Here is a 12,174-nt window from a genome sequence, read left to right as displayed (position 1 = left end):
TATTGTAGCCAATTAACCTACAAACCTATACGTCTTTGTAATTTAGTTTAGTTTAGAGATACAGAGCGGAAACAGGTCCTTCGGCCCACTGAGTCCGCACCGACCAGTGATCCCCGCACATTAACATTATCCTACACACAATAGAGGCAATTTACATTTATACCAAGCCAATTAACTTACAAACCTGTACGTCTTTGGAGTTTGAGAAGAAACCGAAGATCTCGGCGAAAACCTACGCAGGTCATGGGGAGAACGTACAAACTCCGGACAGACAGCACCCTTAGTTGGGATCTAAACCTGGTCTCTGGCTCTGTAAGGCTGGTGAATCTGTGGAATTAATTGCCGCAGACGGTTGTGGAGGCCGTCAATGGATATTTTTAAGATGCTGATTGATAGATTCTTGATTAGTACGGGTGTCAGGGGTCATGGGGAGAAGGCAGGAGAATGGGGTTGAGAGAGAAACATAGATCAGCCATGATTGAATGGCAGAGTAGACTTGATGGACTGAATGGCCTAATTCTGCTCCTACAGCATATGAACTAGTTATGAAATTAAATGATTCGAGAGTTCAAACGTACCTGAGTAGTAAACCATGAGCAGGCCTATAGTGATGCTGACCAGCATGAGCAGAATTACTACAGCATAGAAAACATGATCTCGACAGGTTGGCTGGCAACAGGTGCAGCTGCATTCACACCGATCCTGAGACACGTGAAATGGATCCAGCACATGAGTTAATGTTCCCTGGGCCTGCCCTTGCTCCAGTAACGGAGCAGTCACCAGTCCATTCGCAGACCTTTCCCGACCTGTAAAGTTGGCTGAAGGCCTCGTCTGGATGCGATCTGCAAAGTGAGCATTGCAACAGTGTTTGTGGGCTGCAATCATCTTCAGAAAGCTGCAAAAACCTTCTGTAGACAGGTTGCCTGTCAGTTGAGATGCTTGCCAATTTATAAAAAAAAAAAATTCTTATAAAGGGAATAATATGGTCCAAATCCACAATGTTACTGTTCTTTAACATTGTATGTGTATCCAGGTGGTTGATCACCAAGTGTCAGAGGAAGCAACTACAGTCATGAAAGGACATAAACTGCTGGAATCACTCAGCAGGTCAGGCAGCATCTCTGGAGGACAAAGATAAGTATATTTTGGGTCGAGATCCATCTTCAGACTGAACCTTGACTACCACTGCTTCCAAAGCAAATTATCCTTCCCTCAGAGGTCAAAGCACTGCACACTTCTCTAAGTGTGACCTCAACAAACCCCTGTACAAAAGCAACAAGCCTTCCCAACCCTTGCTTTGCAATCCTTTTGTAAATGGAAGCTAGGCTGCCACTTACCTTCCTAAATCCTTGCTGCAAACCACTTTACTGTGATTTATTCACAGCACCACCCAAATCCCTCCGAACCCATTTGCCAGTGAATAATCTTTAAAACAAAACCCGCTGTCGCATCCTTCCCAAGAGAGTGCACCATTATATTTTTCTTCATCTATCATTTTTCTGCAGATTCACTTAATTTACTGATAACTCTTTGCAGCTCTTTATTTCTCCCTGAAAGTTTAAGGTCACAGCCGGTTTCTATATCAATAAAAAACTCCCCAAATCGATTGATGTTGGTTGCAGCCAAAATCTATATTCATAAACCATCCCTGTTAAGAGGATAAAAGAGTTTCTCTTTTCCAGTTACGTATTTAGAGATGCTGGCAATTAGTAACTGGGTTTCAAAATCTATTCTGTTTGGCATTAGTAAAAGTAGACTAAACTAATTCCAGGATAACTGAAGCAGATCTGAAAGGAGTCAGATTGGCTAAATATCTTGTAGGAAGGAACTGCAGATGCTGGTTTAAACCGAAGATAGACACAAAATGCTGGAGTAACTTAACGGGACAGGCAGCATCTCTGGACAGAGGGAATGGGTGATGTTTCGGGTCGAGACCCTTCTTCAGCTAAATATCATATACTTTCAAATAAACAAGCTACTGGAGGCTCAGACAACATCTGTGGAGGGAAATAGAGAGAGATTTTTAGATTTAGATTTAGAGATACAGCGCGGAAACAGGCCCTTCGGCCCACCGAGTCCGTGCCGCCCAGCGATCCCCGCACATTAACACTATCCTACACACACTAGGGACAATTCTTACATTTTACCCAGCCAATTAACCTACATACCTACATGATGTTTTGAGTCCCGTTTTTTTTCTTTTGTTTATTCATTTTAAAGATCTGGGCATCCCTGGAAAGACCAGCATTTATTTCTCATTCGTAATTGCTCTTGTGGAGGTGGTGTCTGGTCAACATTCTAAACTGTTGGAATTCATCTGGTGAAGGTGGATCCTCAATACACGTGGGAAAAGAGTTCTAGGATTTAGACCCAAGAAACAATTGCGTTATTTTAAAAAGGCATAAATTAATTGCATGTAAAGAATGTGATGTGCCTGTTCCCTGTGGCTCCATCTGCCAATATCTTGCACAGATTCACGAGCATCCTTCCTTTTGTGTTCATTGTCATGTACGTAAAAACACATAGCCTTTATTTAAATATGCTTTTCAATCTCCAAAGATCTTTGTTTGTCTGCTCCATCGCAGTGTATGTGGTCACCATTTCAAGAGATTTCATTTATTGCTTTCACCAAAAGATGGTCAAAATTCTTCTCTGCTTTTTCCCAACTGGTGCAAGAACTTTTAAATCATCAGGCACATGTTGCTACTCTCTCTCTCTCTCTCTAGAACTACCTGTTCATTTTGTGACAATATAATAGGTCTTAATCCTGGACATAAATCCTGTTTGTAGGATTGCATTAGATCCATGAAGCCACAGAATGTCAACGCTGTAGTTACCCGAGTAAGACTTAGCGGCCTCCTGGTTGGAGTTGGTGCAATGCAAGTCGTTAATGGACTCCACGGCATGGAGCTCAATCTCGTGCAGCTCACTGTTGCTCTGCATTGAGGATCGAAATGAACTGGAAGGTGCCACTTTCAATATCTGCGTTAAAAACAACAACAAAACACCAGAGAGGAATTAGATTGCAGTGAAAGCTGATTAAACAGCAGAGAACCTTTCCAGGCTGACAGCTTACATGAATGAGGGCAGTGCCTGATCCGTAGATAGGTGAGAGGCAGCTGTGTGCAGCTATGTAAAACGCAGCTCCTCACCTTGACACTTAGCTGGACAATTAAGACTGATTTATTACGTCATTGAAAACATAATCTAAGGAAGTGCTCACATGCTGTCAATAGATACACCAGACAGTCAAGCCAATTTAACTCAGGAACCCTGGTCAGTCGACCCACTGAAGTTAAATCCACATATTCCCCCTTCCCGCAGTGATATCTTGCCCCGTGCATTATTTCTGCCTCAGGCGAAACAAAAGATAGACACAAAAAGCTGGAGTAACTCAGCAGGACAGGCTGCATCCCTGGAGAGAAGAAATGGGTCATGACCCTTCTTCAGACTGATGTCAGGGAGGAGGGAGCTATATAGATAAGGAAGTATGAAGGTGCGAAAACAGGACAAAAGGAAAGGAGGTCAAGGAAAATGTAGAATAGATCATTGTTAGCTGGGAGAAGGTAACAACAAAGCAAACAGAGATAAAGTGTATTCGGAGACAGTAAGACTGGTCGGAGAACTGGGAAGGGGAGGGATGGAGAGAGAGAGAGTGAAAGCAAGGGTCACTTGAAGTTAGAGAAGTCAATGTTCATACCGCTGGGGTGTAAGCTGCCCAAGCAAAATATGAGGTGTTGTTCCTCCAATTTGCGCTGGGCCTCACTCTGACAATGGAGGAGGCCCAGGACAGAAAGGTCAGTGCGGGAATGGTGGGGGGGAGTTATAAAGTGTCCAGCAACCGGGTGATCAGGTAGGTTCAGGCAGACTGAGAGGAGGTGTTCAGTGAAACGATCGCCAAGCCATTGTCAGAGTGAAAACATAGATGTAGAACAAACAGTACAGGTAGTTACAATGTGGTGGACTAACTCAGCAGGTCAGGCGGCATCTCTGGAGTAAAAGGATGGGTCACGTTTCACCTTTTAGAAAGAAAGCTGGAAGAGAGAAGGGCAGGACAAAGCATGGCAGGTGACAATTATTTCCAACTAGATTCGACAGGAAATGAAAGGAAATGTCTAAGCTCGGAGTACATAAAAGGAGAAATTCATCACAACAGAAAGTGGTCTAGGCCACCATCAACAGAAGACTGGATGATTTCATGAACGAAAATTGGATAGAAAGGCAAGGTGGACAGCTGGGATAAAACAGATAAAATGGTGGGAACGTGTGTGTGAAATTTAAAAAAACCAGCAAAGAGTAGTTGTATTGAATGGCCTGTCCAGTGAAGTAATTTTTGGGTGTGATTGTATTGATGTAAAGAGTTTTCTCAGGCCCTGGCCAGTTAATAGTCTCCTCATTTTCCAAGAAATATGTGGAAGGATTTTATTCTTGAAGTATCACTTATAGGATATTGGAAGCGGGGTCAAGCAATTATATGAAAATTCGAATGGGAGAATAAATAGTCAACAACAACTTACATAATACATTTGCAGGGGCAAAATATTTCAGGTTCTACACAGAAACACAGCATTGACAATGAGCCAAAGAAGCCATCAGCAGGCCTGATTAAAACCCTGGTCAAAGAGGTTCTTTCACAAAGACATTAAGCACATTAAAAGATTGACCCACAGTAATAGTTAATCACATGATTATTTATGCATGGTGAGATTAAATACAAGGCTATTCAGTCTTGGCCTTGAAGTTTTCACAGTATGTTCTTAGCCCTCAGGACTTTATAGTTCTAAGCGAAAGGGTAGTCTTGCTGCAACAGAAAGAAGTTTAGTTTAGTTTAGAGATACAGCATGAAAACAGGTCCTTCGGCCCATTGAGTCCATGCCCGTCCTTGATCACGCGTTCACACTTATTCCAAGTTTTCCCACATTCTCATCCACTCCCTACATACTAGAGGCAATTTTACAGAGGCCAATTAACCTACACACCCGCACGGGTTTGGGATGTGAGAGGAAACCGGAACACCCAGAGGAAACCCGTGCCTTCACAGGAAGAACATGCAAACTCCATGCAGACAGCACTGAGGTCAGGATCAAACCCAGGTCTCTGGCACAGCGAGGCAGCAATTCTACCAGTTGTGCCACCCTTTAGTAAGCATGTTATATTTTGGAATTACTTTACACAATATACTCCTGTTCTATATCTTATTTAATAGTTTTATCTTTCTTCTGTTAATTTGCAGTTTGTTGTATGGTAAGTAGAAAAAATAGAAAAATCTAGGCCCTTTGGACCATGATATCTGTATGCAAAAAACAAATCCCATCTGCCTAGACATGGTCAGTATCATTCTAAACCCTGCCTGTTGCTAATCGCTGCTAACATATCTGCTTTCATCGCTTACCCTGGCAACCCGTACCAGGAACCTACACTCACCGTATAAAAATGTTATCTTGTAAATGTCCTTGTAACTTTCCTTATCACAACTTAAACCTATGACAATTTGTTTAGGAAGAACCTGCAGATGCTGGTTTAAAATGAAGATAGTTAAACTGGCATTTCAGGTCGAGCTCCTTCTTTAGACACAGTCTCAGCTTCTCGACTCGAAACGTCACCCATTCCTTCTCTCCAGAGATGCTGCCTGCCCCGCTGAGTTACTCCAGCATTTTGTGCCCTTTTGTTTAGTTTTGTTTAAAGATACCGCGTGGAGACAGGCCCTTCGGCCCACTTAGTCTGCACTGCCCAGCGATCACCTATACACTAGTTCTATCTTACACACCAGGGACAATTTACAGAAGCCAATTAACCTACAAACGCGCACATCTTTGGAATGTAGGAGGAAAGTGTAGAGCACATGGACAAAACCCGCATGGTCACAGTGAGAAAGTACAAACTCTGTACGGGCTGTACCCTTAGTCAGGATCAAAGCTGGGTCTCTGGCGCTGTAAGGCAGCGATTCTACTGTTGCACAATTGTGCTGCTCTAGTATTTGACATTTCCACTCCAAAGAAAAGACTCCGACTATCTACCTTATCTATACCTCCTGTAATGTTATATACATCTATCAGGTCACTCCTCCATCCGAAGCTCCAGAGAAAACAATCCAAGTTTGTCCAACCTCTTTTTATCGTTAATATAATCTAATACAGACAATATGGCAGTGAACTACTTCTGCCCTTGTACCAAAGCCTCCACATCCTTCCTCTTGTGTTCAGAACTGCACACTACACTATAAATGTGCCCTAACCACATACTGAAGTAATTTATTTAGTTAAGGGAGGAATTTCTTTAGCCAGATGGTGGTGAATCTGTGGAATTCATTGCCACAGTTGACTGTGGAGGCCGAGTTATTCGCTATCTTTAAAGCAAAAATTAATAGGTTCTTAATTAATCGGGGCATCAAAGGTTACGGAGAGAAGGCAGGAGAGTAGGGTTGAGAGGAGAAAATAGATAAACTATGATTGAATGGTGGAGCAGACTCAATGGGCCGAATGGCCTAATTCTGCTTCTATGTCATATGCTCTTAATCTGTTAGACAGAAGGGACAATGTTGTAGGAATATATGTTAACACCAGATTGCACTGAATATTCACCCAATTAGCACTTGCCGGAGTCATGCAGCATGGAATCCTTTCAATAACTAATCAGAAGGAACTTGACTCATGTTTAATTGGATTAAAATGCAGGTATCTTTTAAAAAAAAATCTAACTAGACATATTATTTCTGGTTTCTACACACTGCCATTGACTAAGATCACTGATACACATGGAAAAGAATTGAACCATTTCTGTGTGGCAAACAGCACGCACCATTTGATATGTTTTGATCTTCAATCTGACCAAATTTACACGCAGCGAGAATTGAAAGATCTTTGTGTTACAAAACAGAATTTCATCCTTTAGAAGTTATTTAATCCATTAACCTACATCGTTATTTGACAAGCCATATATAAAGCAAATACAACAGGTGATTGCAACCATGTATAGTCTTTCCGCAACAAAAGCTTTTCACTGTACAGTGACAATAAACTCAGTACAAGTGACAATAAACTAATCTAAACTAAACTCATCTAATGTGAAATTAAATGTATTTGATATTATCTGCATTATTTATTAAAAAACAGATTTGTTATTCCATAGTGAAAACACTTAGTGAAAGTTAGTGAAAAGGTTAAATAGTAAACATTTCAAATAAAAAAGTTTAACATTTTAGAACATTTATTTGAGGGAATTATAAAGCATGTATATATTTTTGTTAAAATAGGGTCTGAGAGCTTGCTAAGCATTAATAGACGACAGGAGCGACGACTGAAGACCGGAACGCTCCCTGGTTGTCCCAACTCGCCCCACAGGCCTCCCAGGGGACTGCGGAGAAGCCGGGCGGCGAGGCCTGCTGGGTCGAAGGAGCCTCAGCGGCAGTGGTGATGAGAGCCTTGGCGGCAGCAGTGGGAGACTCGACGGGCAACGGGACCCTCGGCGGTGGAATGTGGGGGGGGGGGGGTGGTGCGGGGAAGACAACGGGGACCCGGCGTGGGGGAGGTGGGGATGGGGTGCACTCTAGTTTTAGAATCCTCTGCCCAGGGTACAAGCCTGTGTTAGTTTGTTTGTTTGCTGTTTGTTCCAGTTTAAGTGCTGTGCACACAGCAGCCAACCAACAGTCGCTTGTCCTTTTTTTTTCTTGCACTTTTAATTTCAAGTTTTCGTGTACCTTGTGTGTTGTGACTGTTGGCAGACCAATTTCCCTCCGGGGATGAATAAAGTTTTATCGTATCGTATCGTACAAAGGCTGAGAACACTCACTTAAATCTCAAGCTGCAAAACATACTATCAGGACAGAAAGAATAGCTTGCAAAAAGATGAAGCCTTTGACAGTTTAGTGATTTCTTAAAATTGCAAACAGTGAACATCACAGAGATGCAGGAAATTACTGAGAGGAACTAATGAATTTTCACAATTAACAGCCAATTTGTGTGCTTCAATGGTGCTGCCAATTTCATTCAAGTACGATGACAGATAAATAACATCTTCATGACAACTGTATAAACTAAACCTTAATCCAGCGAAAAAAAACTAGTCCCTGATCCATCAAACCGCATCTTAACATTTAAACTCACTTACCTTAGATTAAAAGTGCCAGGATTAAAATAAAGAAGGTCATAGAATTCCTATTGTATTTTCTTCACCCTCATCCACAGCATGGCCCTGCAGCTCGGACTTAATTGAAGAACAACCCAAAGGATGAAACTACCCAGATATCTCAGTGCTAAAGGCGCTCAAAATATTTTTTTCTCTCTCTGTGGCAAATGCCCAGCTGTCAGGACCCAGACATTCACTAAATGAATTCTTTTCTAAAATAGGAAGGATCCAAAGATAAGCATTAGTTAAAAATAGCCCTTAGTTCTATGTTCAAGGCACCAGTTAAAAGTACAGCTGTGGGTCGAGCAGGAGAGGGAGACAAGGGGAACAGCTGTCACTGTTCTGCCAAGCAGCACATTTTCACTGAGCAGTTCAACAGTGAATACTTAGTGGATGAGTCAGGGCTTAGAGTTAATGGTGCAGCAAAGTGAAGACTCCTGTCAATAATTATTGTTAAATCTGCAACATGGAGAGTGTGCAGGAAAAGCAAGGTAGTCGGAGTAATTGTTCTTTTCAAAATGATGGCACAATTATAAAAATACCAAATGTTCACAATGTCTATGGGATGTGCTGTGAATTTAACCAACAATTATAGAATGGAGACAAGGAGGAATTTCTTTAGTCAGAGGGTGAGAAACCTGTGGAATTCATTGCCACAGATGGCAGGGGAGGGCAAGTCATTGCGTATTTTTAAAGCGGGGCTTGATAGGTTCTTGATTAGTGAGGGAGTCAGGGGTTATGGGGAAAAGGCAGGAGAATGGGGTTGAGAGTGAAAAATAGATCAGCCATGATCAAATGGTGGAGCAGACTCGATGGGCCGAATGGCCTAATTCTATTCCTGTGAATATGATCTATGGACCACCTCCTGCACCACCATGGACTTGTTTTCTAATTGTTTTGGAGTTAATGTCTTTAATTAATTGATTGATACACCGTGTAAACAGGCCCTTCAGAGCAACGAGTCCACGCTCACCATAGATCACCCATTCATACAAGTTCTATGTTAGCCCACCTTTGCATCTACTTCCTGGATTCTGAGAGTAATTTTCTGAGACTGATTAACCTGAAATGTCGACAACTCCTTTCCTCGATTTGCTGAGTCCAGCGACATGACTATTGTTTGGAGCTTCAGATTCCAGCACCTACAATCTTGGGTCTCTTTCGGTGCTGCAGAATTCCACGATTCTTTGACTATCTTTTGCTAACTGCATTTTGATGGCATTTTGCAGTTCAGGTTTATTTTTTCTTACTGACTTTTGCTGGCAACTTCCTGGATTCTGGAATTAATTGTAAACTTTTTTTTCAGTTGTCACTTCTTAATGAGTCAAAAGGATATCCTCTGGGAAAATAAGATCATAGCATGATGGAACTTTGCATTGAGCAGTGAAAGTGATGAACTTAAGTCTAAAGCTGGGACATCAAATAAGATGATGACAAAGATACAAAGAGAAGCTTGCACAAAACAGGTTGTGAAACAAGACATGGTGGACAAACTGACATGATCTTGTGCTACACTGTATAATTAAAATAATAATGATGGATAAAAAAAGTGCCAGCTATTTAAAGTTTTATTATTCTGGAGAGCATACAATTGTGGGAAATAGAAATTCAACGGGAAACGATATCCAAACTCAACTAAATAGTGATTAGATTGAAAGCACTGTAGTAATAGCAGGAAAGGATAGTTAAAAACTGATGGAGGGGGAAAATAGAATAAAACTGCCAAAAAGGTAGAGAAACTGTAACAAATAAATAATTATTAGGCCTTGAGGCCAAAGTTGGGAATTATTAACTGGGAATAAGGAAATTAATGAAATGTTAAACAATTATTTTGCTTCCATCTTTGAAGTAGTAGAAACACTAAAAAGCCTTAACAACAAAAAAGGATACAAACAGGAAAAACTATGAAGATCTTAAAAGTATTAACATTACAGGAGAAATGTGACTAGGTCATAGTCAGAGTATGGAAACAGACCCTTGTCCACCACACCCATGCTGACCAAGGAGTCTACTGAGCTAATCTCATGTCTGTTTGACATATATCCCTCTCAACCTATCCATGCACCTGTACAAATGTCTTATACATTGCAATTGTACCCACTTCCTCAATTTCCTCTGGTAGCTCATTCCATATACACACCACCCTCTCTGTTAAAAAGCTGCCCCTCAAGTCACACTTAAATCTATCACCTCTCACATTAAATCTGCAGTATGCCCTTCAGACTGCTTTACCCTGGCGAAAAAAAGACTGTGACCAACCACTTTATCGATGTCCCTCGTGATTTGATATACTTTTAGAAGGTTAGCCCTCAACCTCCTGCGTTCCAGGGGAAAATGTCCCAGCTTATCCAACTTCTTATAACTTAAGCCATCCAGCTTAATGACACCCTTTCAATAGTTTCTTCCCAGCTTTTATCAGGCAACTGAACCATCCTATCGCCAACTAGAGGTGCGGTCCTGACCTACCATCTACCTCATTGGAGACCCTTGGAATATCTTTAATCGGATTTTACTAGACTTTACCTTGCTTTAAACGTTATTCTCGTTATCCTGTATCTGCACACTGTGGACGGCTAGATTGTAATCATGTAATCTTATCACTGACTGGATAGCTCACAACAAAGATATTCACTGTACCTCAGTACACATGACAATAATAAACAATATTAATAATAGTTGGGGCACCAGAACTATGCACAATAATCCCAAGTGCAGCCTCATGAACAACTTGTACATTAGTGGGTATGACATCCTAATTCCTGGACTCAATGTGATGACTGATAAAGGCATGCATGCCAAACGTCTTCTTCGCTACCCTATCTACCTGTGTCACCATTTTCAGTGAACTATGTACACGTACCCCTAGGTCTCTCTTGTTCTATAACTCTCCAGGTGCCTGCCATGTATTATGCAAGTTCTACCCTGGTTTAATTGACCAATATGTAACACCTAGCACTTGTCCAAGTTAAATTCCATCTGCCATTCCTTGACCCACTTTCCGTTCATCTAGATTCTGTTGCAGCCTTACATAACCTTCTTCCCTGTTTATCGTACCACCAATGATCGGCAAACTCACCAACCATTCTGTCTACATTTACGTCCAATTCATTAATATAGATGACAGTGGACTCAGCACCAATTTGTGTTGGTCACAGGTATCCAATCTGAATAACAACCTTCCACCACCATCCTTGGATTCCTTCACCTAAGGCAATTTTATCTCCAATTGGGTTGCTCACCCGAAGTCCCATGTGTCTACCCAGCCAGACTAGCTTACCATGCAGCACACCATGGGACAAAGGCTTGACAAATCCTTGGAATGCTGATCTGCAGCAAATGGAACTGAACAGTGATGATTCTTCTAATCTTATGACAGAAGGAGCATCAATGAAGCAGCAAATGAAGATGGGAGCTTCAGCATCATATATTGCTGGTTAATGTACACAGCAATAAAATCATGGAATTCTTACAGCACATTTGGCCTGATGACTACGCCGGAGAAATCAAAATTGGAAAGGCCGAAATTGAGAAATTAAAAGTTAGGTTAGTGGACTGTGAACAACTGATAAGCCAATATTATCCAGTTTAAAAAAACCTGAAAAAAAGCATTGGTGCGGAAGGTTGAAAACAAATGTATTAATTTTACCCATTGAATAAATCATTAATAAAATCTTCAATAAGCTTCAGGTAAGAGTTGTCACTCTGAAACCTGTTAATGTAGGCTTTTTCTGCTTGTGACATTAATCAGAAATATATTTTGGTTTAAAAGGCAATTAATTTTTTTTTAAAATGGACCATATTTGGTCCTCATGTTTTCTTAAAAAACAAAATAGGAACTAAATGTGCGTGTTAAGGTATATATTTTTTGGTATTCAGTTCACAAACTATTTACAGGCAGTAAAATGAAGGCACAAATTAACGATCTACAGTCCAGAAGGAGTAAAAAGATTATACACTGCTGCTCTCAAAGGGCAGCAGAGTAGCACAGCGGTAGAGTTGCTGCCTTACAGTGCCAGTGACCCAGCTTCGATCCTGACTACTGGTGCTGTC

General features: G+C 41.3%; 1 long non-coding RNA gene across 1 annotated transcript; it reads right to left on the bottom strand.

Moving 5' to 3' along the window:
• Positions 1 to 807: 807 nt before the first annotated feature.
• LOC144601677 (uncharacterized) lies at positions 808 to 8,166 on the bottom strand. The gene is made up of 3 exons (XR_013548341.1): positions 8,107 to 8,166; positions 2,838 to 2,982; positions 808 to 842 (listed from the first exon to the last, which is right to left on the bottom strand). It is a non-coding gene; the product is annotated as an uncharacterized LOC144601677 (long non-coding RNA).
• Between the last annotated feature and the right edge of the window lie 4,008 nt (positions 8,167 to 12,174).

The sequence above is a fragment of the Rhinoraja longicauda genome, chromosome 17 (assembly GCF_053455715.1).
Source record: "Rhinoraja longicauda isolate Sanriku21f chromosome 17, sRhiLon1.1, whole genome shotgun sequence".
NCBI classification, from domain to species: domain Eukaryota; kingdom Metazoa; phylum Chordata; class Chondrichthyes; order Rajiformes; family Arhynchobatidae; genus Rhinoraja; species Rhinoraja longicauda.
The sequence above is the reverse complement of the archived record's forward strand: the minus strand, read 5'-3'. Positions and strand labels throughout refer to the sequence as shown.